General features: G+C 42.0%; 1 long non-coding RNA gene across 1 annotated transcript; it reads right to left on the reverse strand.

Annotated features, from left to right (window-relative positions):
• Nucleotides 1-10,803: 10,803 nt before the first annotated feature.
• Nucleotides 10,804-12,607, reverse strand: LOC134297505 (uncharacterized). The gene is made up of 2 exons (XR_010004271.1): nt 11,421-12,607; nt 10,804-11,337 (listed from the first exon to the last, which is right to left on the reverse strand). It is a non-coding gene; the product is annotated as an uncharacterized LOC134297505 (long non-coding RNA).
• Between the last annotated feature and the right edge of the window lie 1,758 nt (nt 12,608-14,365).

Below are 14,365 nucleotides of genomic sequence, written 5' to 3' on the forward strand. Positions count from 1 at the left end.
CTCTCATTTTTGCTTCTTATATACTTAGCATGGGGATTTGGTTAACCAGTTAAAATTCTTGAGTAAACCAGGGTTTTTTTTAATCTGAAATTTTTCAGGGAGGAAGGTTGGACTCGTAACCCTTCCACCTTGGCTACAGGCTTGACAGAGAGCAGAGAGCAGTACATATAGTCCATAGGCCATATGTTGCCCTGAGTCCCTTCGGAGAGATAGGGAGGAATAGAAATAAAGTTTTATTATTATTATATGATTATTATAATCTGAATGAGTACATTTCCCTAAACAAAATATTTATACCTATATGTTGCACTGCAGAAGCTTTCCATCCTGTTCCCTACCATGCTATTCATTTGCACTAAAGAAATTACTACTACTAAAATTATTTGAATTTGGATTGAAAAAATGATGAGCTGAGATTCTGTCCATTCTTGGACCACAAGCCACTGGGTCTTATTGTATGATTTCCAAGGATTTGTGAATGTTTCCTTACTAATATTCTCATACGGACAAACTGGATATAGTATTCTTGTTGCTATTGTTGTTGCTGCTGCTGCTGTGTGCCTTCCATGTGGCTTCTGACATATGGTGACCATAAAACAACTGTATCAATGGTGTTTCTTGGCAAGATTTATTCTGAGGGATATTGTCTTTGCCATAATCCTCTGGGTCTGAGAGAGTGTAACTTTTTCAAGGTCACCTAGTGGTTTTCCATGACTAAGCGGGGATTCAAACCCTGGACTCCCAGAGACTTTGGCTGGATCTACACTGCCCTATATCCCAGGATCTCATTCGAGATTATGTGTTTATCCCAGATTATCTGACAGCGTAGACTCATATAATGCAATTCAAAGCAGATAATCAGGGATCAGATCCTGGGATATTGGACAGTGTAGATCCAGCCTTAGCTTAAGGCTCAAACTATTACACCACACTGGCTCTCATATTTAGCGTAAATAAATCTAATCCAATGAGTTTTTTTAATGTTCTTTTTAAGCAAATGTTCCAACTTTTGTAAGAACAACTACATTTTTTGGGGACAAGGCACTGGTGAGAAGAGGTGAGTGCAATACATTAAAATACCAAGCCACAGAATTTGGTGAAATAAATATAATGACAACATTAGATGTGCCTGGCATACCAATCAGGTTAAAAGTTACTCTGCAGAGGAAACCGCCTCTTGATTATTCAAGATCCACACTACTAAAAATAATTTGAGGCAGACAGCTAAGCTTTAAATCCTAGCTTTAAAAGGCCACAATCAAGGCTGCTTGCTAATAAACGTGGTTGTTAGACTAGAGACTCAATTGCCATTTTGAAGGAGGCGAACCCCATAATATGTATGTCTTAAGAGTGTTTTTATGTTTACTCCATGGATGCAGTCTTGTTGGCTGCAGCTTCAATTCATTTCAACAGAAGAGGGGATTTTGCAGCCCTACATCATGCAAATTTGGTATTAAAATTTCATTTCTGAGATGTAAGGAAATGGAGGGAAGAACTACCCTGAAATGATTGCTAAAATACTTGACTTTAATCAATCTTTTATATCTCAAAATACTTGTGTGGTCTGCATTCTAAGGTCCCAAGACGGAAAGGTTCTCACATGAATTATGAAAACCGGAGCCTTAAAAAACCCTTAATGACAAGTGAATAATATGGAGTGGAAATCAGAAGCTTGCAAGTATACTACCTAATTCTAGCCATGTACTTATGCATCAATGCTACTGCTCTGAAAAAAACTCATGGTGACTTAAGTAATGTAAGATTTATGGCCTTAATTTTTAAAAAATTCTAATCGGTAGGTGTCATCTACAAATTTTAAATTGTTAATGTTCCTTTCCCCAATTCTTATGCCTCCCGAATCTAATCCACCAAATCTAATCCTACCTTACAATGGTGTGTTTAGCATACAAGTTAAACAGATAGGTGATAAAGTGCAGCCTTGCCTGAGCCCCTTAACAACTGGAAACCATCCAATTTTTATTCTGTCTTGATATTAAGTCTTTTGTCTAGAGTACAGATCAAGGCAATCAAATGTTGTGACACATCAGTTTCTTTAAGTGTGATCCATAGCTTTTCATAATTTTTACTATCAAAAGCTTTGGTATAATCTGTAAAGCACAGGGTGATTTTCTTTTTAAATTCTTTGCTGTGCTTCATTATTCAATTACATTTTTGGTATGATCCATAGTGCCTCTTCTTTTCCTGAATCCAGCTTGGAAAACTCACTCCATATATGATAAATGTCTTGGTCCCCTTCCTTGTAGATTGGAATGTATGTTGAGTCTTCCCAATCTGTGGGCCATTGTTTTGTTTTCCATATTTGTTGACATTTGTTGTTTAGTTACAACTAGAGCAGATTCTGTTTCTATAGATTGAGACAGGTCTATTGGTTTGCCATCTGTTTCTAGAGATTTATTTCTCCCAATTGCTTTGACTGCAGCTTTTCTTCACTTTCTAAACTTGGAGGTTCATCTGCATATGGTTCTTTCATGAATAAATCTTCCACCCTTTCATCCCTTTTATATAGTTAAAAAAATATTCTTGATCAGTTAATATGCTCCCCTGTTGTTTGTAGAACATCTTCAGTTTTGGTTTAAATTTCCCTTTGATTTTTCCAATCCTGTGGAAGATGTCCCTTATCCTTCCTTTCGTTGTTGTCACTTTCTATTTTTCAGGATTTAACACTTTCCACCTACTAAATTCTAAGCCAATGCTTCATCATCCCAAACTGTTGTACATATAAGTGACCTCTATGTTAATTAAATCAACCTTATCTATACATATTTTAAACTTTTAAAAATACATTTTAATAACACTAGAAATATATGCAAAATGTACAAATAGCAAGATAAGCAATAAATAGGAGAGTATAGTCAATGTTGATGTGCATGGACTATATTGCAATACTTACATATAAAAATAAAATATCATCTGAAATTATTATTTATTTTATCCAAATGTCATTCTGGACAAATCCTTCATTCTGATATTAAATATTGTGTTACTATACTCATATAGTACATGTAAATGCTTTCAGTTCATATATTACTTTTCTCTGGACCAGTGTTTCACATTTCCAGATAGAAACAGAAATACGCAAGAAGCAAACAATAGATATGCTCTCTGTTCACCTTTTGTATTTTTTTTTTACTTTTTCCAGTTGAGATTGATTTTTTATTCAGAGTTACATTTTTAATACAGTGCTTTGCCAATTGCTGGAGGACCCATATTTAATCCCAGGCATCATGAGTTGAAGGAACCAGATAGCAACTGACGTGAAAGGTCTCTCTAGCTGAGATCTCAAGGAACTGGCTGCCACGGTAAATATTGGACTCAACGGGAACATAGTCTAACTTTCTTTAAAGTAGATTACTATGTTCCAAAACTTTTAAAACATTATTTTATATTGCTTCATTACAGTACACCTTCAGCCTCTGAGATATTAATGCATGCAAAGTCAAGGTTACAGTCACATTAATCTCAGCTGAATGTAGGTGGTATTGCAAGATGCATTAAGCATGAGAAAAGTGAAGAAGTAGCAGAGCAGTGGCAAACTGTGGAAGTGGCAATGATGGCATATCTGGGACTCTCACACAGTTGGAAAATTCATATTTCTCCATTTCTCCATTTCTAGTTCTCCATTTCTAGAAATACTAACACACCTAGGCTATTTATTTATTTATCTCCCTTCCACTAGTGAACCCAAAAACACAGTACATGACATTCTCACCTCCTCCCCAGAACTTATAACAATAGCATTTGCAGAGATTGCTGTCAACTTGTACACTTCCCTCCCATGGAAGCCCCTCCCCCCATTTCTATTATTTTTCTACCAGTAGACAAAAAACTTGAACAGTATTTTGTACCAGCTAGTTAAGTATACTTGTATGAGTATACTTAACTAGATTTATTCACACTATTGCCACAATTGAAAATCCCCATCACTACATGTTTATCAGCTGCATAGGGAAAAGAAGGTAAAATCTGCAAGCGACCCTGGCACGTTTGGGGTAAGGGAAAGCTGGCCAAGAGAGATTATTTAAGTACAGTAGAGTCTCACTAATCCAACATAAATGGGCTGGCAAACGTTGGATAAGCAAAAATGTTGGATAATAAGGAGGGATTAAGGAAAAGCCTATTAAACGTCAAATTATGTGATGATTTTACAAATTAAGCAGCAAAACATCATGTTTTACAACAAGTCTGCCACTTGTTTGGGAGTGTGGCTGCACTTGTGTCATTGTTGTTGGGCATGTTGGCCTGCTACACGTTGCTGCCTAGAAAAATAGCCGTGGATCCGGGCGGGAGGCAGACTGCGTTGGATAATACAGAATATTGGATAAGCAAAGATTGGATAAGTGAGACTCTACTGTATATTTAACTAAACAGCTGATACAGAATAATGGTCCTTTTAATTTAGTTATTGTATCATTATACAAAGAAAAAGGACATTATCAAACACCTGAAATTTGGAACTTGCGATTCCAAATTCTTCTTTTGTGTGTCACCTGGGCCTTATATCAGTCCACAAGAGTACTTTAAAGAGAGATTAAATATATTAGTCTCATATGGACTTAACATCAGGGGAAACCTTTACCTTTTTATGCCATTGTTAAAATACAGTGATCCTGACTAGAGATAATAAGCTACTTCTTCTTTTCATGGAGTCACTGACTATAATAGCAGCAACTGAAGGCAGCAAATCTATAATGAATTCTTGCTTGATTTTCTAGATTTTTTTGGCTCATTTCACTGTATTTCACTGCCATTGAGAAAGTATCAGTTTTAAAGAGTGCTCAAGATCTGTAACATGATGAAACTTAGGACCTTGTCAGACATGCCACCGAAAATGTAGAGGATGGCCACGTCCCGGTGGCGATTGTGCAAAGGGCGTGGGAACTGTCGCTCCATGCCCCGTTCCACCGCAGCTTCTCCCCTTTCTCATCACATGAAGGAAGCCTGTTTTCGGCAGCTCAACCCATCTTTCCTTATGGAAAGACAGGGAGCCTGCTGTTGTCCGCTGTCGCAATTTTTTTTGATGGTGGCAGCACATCAGCCATAGAGCCACCCTAGAAGTAGTTATCTGGGGTGTGATGGGAGCCATCAGACTCTGTGGCTGAAGATTAAAAATAGCGTCATGCTGCAGGGGGAAAAAAGTATACATGAAGAGGTCCTTAGCTCTATATTTCAGTCCAGGCAGTGATTCTTGAGGCATATTGAATCACTCCACAGCAATACTGTACTCTGGTCAAAGTTATTTCATTCCAGTTGAACAGTCACTAGGGCAACAAATGAAGTCCTACAGACTGAGGTCTTGACCTGCAAGAGAGATGTCCAAATAAATAAATAAATAAATAAATAATCTTTTACTAGAGGAAGATAAAAAACAACCTTGTCAAAACTATATCATCATCTTTCTACAGTAGTACATGCCTCTCTATGATTACCCTTACAATGCCCTCCAACATTTCACCAATGATATATCATACCTCCTCAGGACTTTCATCCTATTGACAAGGTATAGTGCAAGTGAATCATGTTTTGTGTGAGCTCTGCTGCTGTCAAGGACAGAACGCCAGAAGATAAGATTCAACACAGTTTATTAAAGATACAGAACCAAAAATGCTCGTAAAAAACAAAGAGCTAGGCAAACACTCGCCTTCAATATGAAAAGTCACTCAAAAACGGTTCAAAAGATAAACCGGATTAAACAGGAGTTTAATCCGGGTTAAACCAAAAATGCTTACTTCAGCCTGGGACTATAAACAAACAAAAGCTGGTAAACAAAGATTCAATAGAACATAAATACTGGCAGCAGATTCCTCTCTGCTACTCAACAGCTATGGTTGAGCAACTAAGTTGTTACTCCTCCGTGGCGAACTCCGGGTCCAAACACATCAATCAAGGGTTGCAGCGGTCAGCGGGGTCCCAATCCGGTCCGAGGTCGATTACCAGGTGCAGGCGTCTTAGGTTCCACGAAATCCTCCGATAACCAAAGAAAGGGTCGTCCAAGATCGTAGTCAGCCAGTCAGTCAGTCAGTCAGTCAGTCAGCCAGTCCAGCGTCAATTCCGAGTAGGTAAATAATGTCCGTCAAGAAGACGACGGAGGTCCAAGCTAATAAGATTAAACACAGGTTGCACAACAAAAGCCCACACAGTTCCTCCCGCCGCCTATGCCGTGTCCTTGGTAACTTACGTATTCAGCAAACGAAACACACCCGTCTTCAGGAATTTCCCAACAAGATCCCAAGCGTCCGTCCCGATTACCTTGCCCAACGCAATTAGCCCTGGATTCAAGACCCCATTTTATGCCAGTTACAACTCCTCATCGCTATCAGGTGTTACCCTAATTCCAGGTGCCTCATCATCATCATCCTCATCAGAACTAAAACATCTTTGACTACGCCCCACAGCATCCCCAGCTGTGGATCCCGTCCCATCCCTCCAACTCGTCCACGGGTCCGATCCTGCAACCCGCCAGTCGCTTCCCATGCTATCATTACCAGGAACACCCAAATCCTCCCTCACACGAGTCCATTCCATGTCATCCTCCTCTGAGCTAACCACCTCTTCCTCCATTCTCTCAGTAAAACCCTCAAAGGAGTCTTCGTCAGATGGTTCTGCAAAGATATCCCACAGCCGTTTCCTCTCTCGCTCCTCAAGAGAGTCTGACTCTCGAGGAGTCTTACGACCACATCTCCCAGTATTGGAGCCATAAGGCTCAACCATAACACTATCCCCTCTCACAAAGGCCTCCTCCTCCAAAGGTGGAGATACAGCAGTGATGTCTTCAGCTACAGTGTTACGGCGCCCAGAAGTATCTAACTTTAACAAAGAACGGTGAAAAGACAGGATGGATCTTAAAAGAAGAAGGTAAACGCAGTCTAAATGCCACAGAAGAGATTTTTTTTAGTAATAGGAAAAGGCCCCAAATACCGTGGCGCAAACTTTCCTCCAGCCTGTTTAATGTATTTAGAAGATAGCCAAACCAGATCCCCTTCCTCCAACTCCTCCCCGGCTTGTCTATGGCGATCGGCCTGAGTCTTCTGCGCTGCCTTAGCTTCTAACAACAGCCGGCGAGCAACATCATGTAAGGCAGCCATTTCAGACAAATGGTACACTGGATCAGAGGAAACCACATTAGTCGACGGCACCACCCCTCCCCGCGGATGAAAGCCATAAGTTAACTCAAAGGGAGTGTGTTGACTAGACGTGTGCACAGCGTTATTATAGGCGAACTCAGCCACCGATAACCACTTAACCCAAGCAGTTGGCTGCTCCAGACAAAAACAACGTAAATATTGTTCCAACAGCCCATTCACTCTTTCAGATTGACCATCTGTTTGTGGATGAAAAGCAGAAGACACATTCAATTTGGTTCCCAAGCACTCATGGAAGTGCCTCCAAAAACGAGACACAAACTGAGGAGCTCTATCAGAAACAATAACCTCAGGAGCTCCATGCAAGCGAAAGATATGTTTGGTAAATAGTAAAGCCAATGTAGGAGCTGCAGGAATTGTGGAACATGGTATAAAATGAGCCATTTTAGAAAATAGATCCACCACCACCCAAATACATGTATAACCCCCAGACCTAGGCAAGTCAGAAATAAAATCCATGGAAATAATCTGCCATGGTCTCTCAGGAACAGGCAAGGAGGATAATAACCCCCTAGGGCGCCCGGCAGGCGTCTTACTCTGTTGACAAACGGCGCAGGTGTCACAAAAGCGGAGAATGTCCTGACGCATCTTTGGCCACCAATAGCTTCTGGTAATGAGTTGTACGGTCTTAAATCTGCCAAAATGCCCAGCCATTGGTTCGTCATGATGTGCCCTGATAACTTCTAACCTAAGCGCCCCTGCCGGTACATAAACCTGACCATTACGTACTAATACCCCCTCCTGGTCTTGTAAATGAGGCAGCATAGTACGATTTCCTACCGAAAGTAGCATGAGTTATTCCTGGGTCCAATTATCATCTTTCTGAGCCTCTAGGATTTGAGCATGTAATCCCGTCTCATTGTCCACCACACATAAAGAGGCAGTAGGCAAAACTGTCTGACACACTGGCTGCTCGCAAGTCTTGAACTCCGGCTTACGAGATAATGCATCTGCCCGCAAGTTTTCCTTCCCTTCTATAAACTGAACTTTAAAATTGAACCTGGAGAAAAACAAAGCCCATCGAATCTGACGTTGATTCAATTTCTTGGCAGTTTGTAAATGTTCTAAATTCTTATGGTCAGATCTGACCACAATTTGATGTCGTGCGCCCTCTAACCAGTGCCGCCACACCTCAAACGCCACCTTGATAGCCAACAACTCCTTTTCCCAGATGGTATAGTTTTGTTCAAAAGGTGTTAGTTGCCTGGAGTAAAATCCACAGGGACGCAAAGTCCCTGAAGAATCTCTTTGCGATAATACAGCCCCCAATGCATAACTAGAAGCGTCTGCTTCTACTATGAACGGTCTATTAATGTCCGGATGGATTAGTATGTTGTCAGCCTGGAAACTAGACTTCAACTGTAGAAATGCATTGTGAGCCTCCCGTCCCCACACAAACGGTTGTTTCTTTCGCAAGAGTTGCATTAAAGGTACAGTGAGTTTGGCAAAGTTTGGGATAAACTCTCGGTAATGGTTAGCAAAACCCAAGAATCGCTGTACATCTTTCTTAGACTTGAGTTCTTGCCATGAGTTGACTGCGTCAACTTTATGCGGATCCATTTTGAGTTCCTTTCCCGAAACTATATGTCCCAGGAACTCAACTTCAGACACGTGAAACACACATTTGGAAGCCTTAGCGAAAAGCCCATTACCCCGTAGACGGTGCAGTACCTGTTTCACATGCTGCTGGTGTTCCCTTTCATCCTTAGAGAAAATCAATATATCGTCCAAATAAACCACCACAAATTGATCAATTAAATCCCTAAACACATCATTTATGAATCTTTGGAAGACCGCGGGCGCATTGCAAAGTCCGAAAGGCATTACTCGGAACTCGTGACATCCGAAACACGTGTTAAATGCCGTCTTCCATTCATCACCTTCCCGTATCCTAATCAAGTTATACGCCCCCCGCAGGTCGAGCTTGGTAAAGATCTTAGCCCCTTGCACTCTCGATAGTAATTCCGAGATCAAAGGTAGCGGATACCGATCACGAATGGTGTTTTTATTAAGTACCCGATAATCACACACTAATCTAAGCTCTCCCGTCTTCTTAGCTACAAAGAACACAGGTGCGGCAGTTGGAGAGCTAGATGGGCGGATAAAACCTTTGGCTAGGTTCTCATCAAGAAATTCCCTCAAAGCTTGCCTTTCTGGTACTGTTAAAACGTACAACCTTCCTGCTGGTAATTTAGCACCCTCTACTAGTCTAAGCGCACAATCATATGGTCTATGAGGCGGCAACTTGTCTGCCTCCCTCTTACAAAACACATCTTGAAACTCTTGATATTCAACAGGCACACCCTCCATGTCAGGCTGAGAAGGACTAAGAGCAAAACATTCCTGCCTGTTAAAAGCTATAGTACGCTTTACCCAATCCACTTGAGGATTTACCAAAGTCAACCAATCCATTCCCAGGATTACATCATATCTTGGTAAACGTGTAATGTCCCAAACAAACTTTCCCGTTACTCCTTGTACTTCCCACGTTATTTCTGAGGTCTCACGATTAACCACCCCAGACTCCAATAGTTTCCCGTCCGCTCCTTCCACCCATATATCGCATGCTTTTCGTACTGTAGGAAGCCCATGCTTCCTTGCAAACCCAACATCCACATACGAGACCGTAGCCCCTGAGTCCAGCAGTGCCAGAGTAGAAGCAAGTTCTTTTCCCCCAACAGATAAAGAAATGGGTATAAAGACATGTTTCTTCCCCTCAAGTGACTGCTTTAGAAGCCCTAGTGCGTTGGACTCACGTCGCACTAGGGCTGACCTTTTCCCGAAAGCTGAGAAGGCTTAACATTACAATTTCTAGCAAAATGCCCAGCGTTCCCACAATACAAACACAGTCCCAATTGTCTTCTACGGTCCTTTTCTGCCGTTGACAATTTTCTAAACACCCCAAGTTCCATAGGTTCCTCCCCTTTTGCTACAGGTGCCCTAGGCGCAGATACAGTTGACGCATACGTTGCTCTAGACTGTTTGCGAGATTCGAACCGGGCGTCTAAACGCAAAACTTTTGCCACCAAAGCGTCCCAGTTTTCTGCCGGCTCTAAACGCGCCAATTCATCCTGGAGATAATCATTTAAACCCGCAATAAACAAGAGCATAAACGCGTTCTCTCCCCAGTCAAGTTGATGGCGATAAGAGTTAAACTTATTTAAATAGTCCAAAACAGACCCCTTTCCCTGTTTCAACCGATAAAGAGCCCAGCTAGCATTCTCCATACGGAGGGGATCCCCAAAAGTGTCAGATAGTAACTTCTTGAAATCATTTAAATTGTCCTTGACTGGGTCGTTTCCCAAAATTAAATTAGTGGCCCATTGTCCCGCAGGACCGGTCAATAAACTCAAAATAAATGCCACCTTACTGGTGTCCGTAGGAAAAGCCTGAGCACTAATTTGGGAAAAATAAAGTTCAATTTGCGCCAAAAAAGTAGGCAACTTATTTCGAGACCCGTCAAAACGTTCGGGAGTCATAACATGTCCTTTAGCTGGCTGTGCTGCTTGTGCAGCGTAAAATGTAGCCTGCAGCTGGTCAAAACGAGCCTTAAGCTCCTCCATCGTCTTCTAAACGTAATTACCTAACTAGAAAAACTTCTTTCTGGCGTTGGGCAATCTGTCAAGGACAGAACGCCAGAAGATAAGATTCAACACAGTTTATTAAAGATACAGAACCAAAAATGCTCGTAAAAAACAAAGAGCTAGGCAAACACTCGCCTTCAATATGAAAAGTCACTCAAAAACGGTTCAAAAGATAAACCGGATTAAACAGGAGTTTAATCCGGGTTAAACCAAAAATGCTTACTTCAGCCTGGGACTATAAACAAACAAAAGCTGGTAAACAAAGATTCAATAGAACATAAATACTGGCAGCAGATTCCTCTCTGCTACTCAACAGCTATGGTTGAGCAACTAAGTTGTTACTCCTCCGTGCAGCGGGCGAACTCCGGGTCCAAACACATCAATCAAGGGTTGCAGCGGTCAGCGGGGTCCCAATCCGGTCCGAGGTCGATTACCAGGTGCAGGCGTCTTAGGTTCCACGAAATCCTCCGATAACCAAAGAAAGGGTCGTCCAAGATCGTAGTCAGCCAGTCAGTCAGTCAGTCAGTCAGCCAGTCCAGCGTCAATTCCGAGTAGGTAAATAATGTCCGTCAAGAAGACGACGGAGGTCCAAGCTAATAAGATTAAACACAGGTTGCACAACAAAAGCCCACACAGTTCCTCCCGCCGCCTATGCCCAGTGTCCTTGGTAACTTACGTATTCAGCAAACGAAACACACCCGTCTTCAGGAATTTCCCAACAAGATCCCAAGCGTCCGTCCAGATTACCTTGCCCAACGCAATTAGCCCTGGATTCAAGACCCCATTTTATGCCAGTTACAACTCCTCATCGCTATCAGGTGTTACCCTAATTCCAGGTGCCTCATCATCATCATCCTCATCAGAACTAAAACATCTTTGACTACGCCCCACAGCATCCCCAGCTGTGGATCCCGTCCCATCCCTCCAACTCGTCCACGGGTCCGATCCTGCAACCCGCCAGTCGCTTCCCATGCTATCATTACCAGGAACACCCAAATCCTCCCTCACACGAGTCCATTCCATGTCATCCTCCTCTGAGCTAACCACCTCTTCCTCCATTCTCTCAGTAAAACCCTCAAAGGAGTCTTCGTCAGATGGTTCTGCAAAGATATCCCACAGCCGTTTCCTCTCTCGCTCCTCAAGAGAGTCTGACTCTCGAGGAGTCTTACGACCACGTCTCCCAGTATTGGAGCCATAAGGCTCAACCATAACAGCTGCAGACAGGCAAGAAATAAGGAGGCTAGAGAAAATCCAAAGCTAATGGGAGAAATGCTGATGCAGTTTTCGTGATCTGCTACAAATGCAAAGAACCCTCATATGACACATATTAGAAGCCCTTCTGACCAGCACCTGGGTTTTAGGCTACAATCCTATAGTAACTCTTATGCCATGGATAAAGTCTTACTGAATTTACAGAACAAGCTCTCCTCCAAGTATGTAACATAACTCTGAGAATATTCAGTATTTATACTATCAAAGTACAGTGGGTTAGTGCTGTGACCTAATAGCTTAAGAGGATTACCAGTTCAACAGCATCAATTTCCCCGAGGTTTCAGGACCAACCAGGTCTTTGTGGAGGCACAAAGTGGTGTTCTTGTGAATCAAGTCTTTGTGATATCACAGCCACAAAGCAAACATGGGCTTTCAAGTGAATCAAAACTGCCTCAGATTAGGAGACTGTGAAATGAGCCATGAGAACAAGCTGTATTGATAGTCTAGAATTTGAATTAAATCCAGTTAACAAAGTAATATGGAAATCCGGAGACAAAGCGGAGACACAGGAACAAAATCATAGGATCTGAGCAGAAAACAAAATGTACCCAGTAGCTAGCTATAACAATTCCCACCATACATGGTAGTGTTTGAATTCTTCGCATTACCTATAGTACACATGACTCATACAGAGCTTTTTCAAACTGGCTGTGACCTGTGGCTTACTGCTAACCCTCAGCATGTTGTTTGTTGCTTCTGTGGCTTGTATAATAAGGGAAAAGTTATAGGGAACACATAATTCTCATTCTGGAACAGTTTAACTGTTTCCTGGCACAATTCAAAGTACTATTCATGACATAAAGCACTATATGATTCAGATTCAAACTGTTTGAAAGACTATATAGCATAATTATAAATTTTTTATTTATAAATTATAAATTGGGCAACTTGATATTACTGCCTATAATGTTTGTGTTTCCATCATGTCCATGTATTCAAAGGCACTGAGAAGTGCCACAAGAAAGAGTGAATTGTAATCTAACTGCATGCCCTTTCCCCCACCCCTTGAAATTGACTTAATAGTTTGCTTTTGTGCTGACTATTTTGTCCATTTGAAGGCTAGAGAGGGAAATCCTCCCCTTGACCTTGCCCTAATCAGATTGGCCATGATCAGTTGTGTATTTTAGAGTATGTTTCACCCTCCACATCCATGGGTTCTGCATTCACGGATTCCACTATTCATGAATTGAAAATATTTCCCCTACAAATTCCAAAAGCAAATATTGATTGTGCAATTATATATGAATACCATTTTACTATGCCATTGTATTTACTATGTGTAGTGATGAGACTGCAGCATCCATGGCTTTTTGCATTCATGGGAAATGCCTGACTCTTAACTTCTTTTGGGGAGAGCTTTCTCTTTGTTTCCCTATCATCTTCTATATATATAAAAGGGGCCAGGCTGTGGCACAGGCTGTTAAGCAGCTGCAATAAATCACTCTGACCATGAGGTCATGAGTTCGAGGCCAGCCTGTGGCGGGGTGAGCACCCATCAATTAAAAATTAAAAATAGCCCCTGCTCGTTGCTGACCTAGCAACCCAAAAGATAGTTGCATCTATCAAGTAGGAAATAAAGTACTACTTATTAAAAAAGTGGGGAGAAAAGTTTAACTAATTTACGACCTGGAATGAGGAAGTGCCATCAGAGTGGATGATGAAGCAGCTGCTCCCCCCTGTGGCCAGAATCGAACATCCCCTCAGAAGAAGGTTAAATTGCCTCTGCATCTGTCTGTCTCGGTCTCTGTTTGATGTGTTTATGGGCATTGAATGTTTGCCCTATGTGTGTATAATGTGATCCGCCCTGAGTCCCTTTCGGGGTCAGAAGGGCGGAATATAAATACTGTAAATAAATAAAGAAATAAATGGAGAATGGCATCGCTCCACCGAGCAAAACAACAAAACTAAAGGCCCCCAACCTAGAAAATTGACAACACAACCCCTCATCCACGTCTCTACCTTCTTACAAACAAACTACACATCCCAAACCTCCATGGGGCCAAAAAAAACCCCCAAAAACCGGAATGCTCCATTTGCGCATGCCCAAGAGGCCAGCCCGCGCACACACACAACAATCCACACCCCTCCCTCCAACGGCCGCTCCCGCGCGCACTCCTTTGCCTCCCTCACACACCGTCGCCATCCTCCCCACCATCCCACAGCCTAATACTTCTCAGGAGGAGCAAGGTGGGTTGAAAATACCCCTTCCCCCTGCAGGGAAGCAGCCAGGCTTTAAAGGTACCAGACCATTCGGTACTCATCACTCTCTCATCTCAGGACACTAAATAAAGATCAACACTCTAAAAACACAGCTATTCCATCCAGGAAACAATCAGGGCCACCTAACAC

This window comes from Anolis carolinensis, chromosome 3 (genome assembly GCF_035594765.1).
Source record: "Anolis carolinensis isolate JA03-04 chromosome 3, rAnoCar3.1.pri, whole genome shotgun sequence".
Taxonomy (NCBI): domain Eukaryota; kingdom Metazoa; phylum Chordata; class Lepidosauria; order Squamata; family Dactyloidae; genus Anolis; species Anolis carolinensis.